Source organism: Natator depressus, chromosome 10 (assembly GCF_965152275.1).
Source record: "Natator depressus isolate rNatDep1 chromosome 10, rNatDep2.hap1, whole genome shotgun sequence".
Lineage (NCBI taxonomy): Eukaryota > Metazoa > Chordata > Testudines > Cheloniidae > Natator > Natator depressus.
In genome coordinates this window covers 83,307,683-83,308,005 of record NC_134243.1, presented here as the reverse complement: position 1 = coordinate 83,308,005, position 323 = coordinate 83,307,683, and positions in this window count along the sequence as shown.

Here is a 323-nt window from a genome sequence, read left to right as displayed (position 1 = left end):
CCCCCCTGCTGTCCCCAGGGCCCAGCAGTATTTCCTGGAGCACCAAGGAACTCCTGTCTCTTCCTTCGGCTCAGCGTGGCTTCCCCCAGACTCCCCTCAGTGACAGGGCAGGTGGGTCAGTGCCATTCCCCCAGAGCAGGTGGGGCATTGGCAGGTCTTGGTGAGTCCCAGGGTGCTTCACACCCCCCCCAACCCCGTTATTCTCTGCAGGGGGCTGACTGCACAGCCTGGCGCTGGTGGGGTGGGAGGGGAGCAGGAAGTGCGGGAAGTCTTGCAATGGTTTGCTGGTCAGTGTAGCGTTTCCTGTTCTTCTTTCTCAGCTG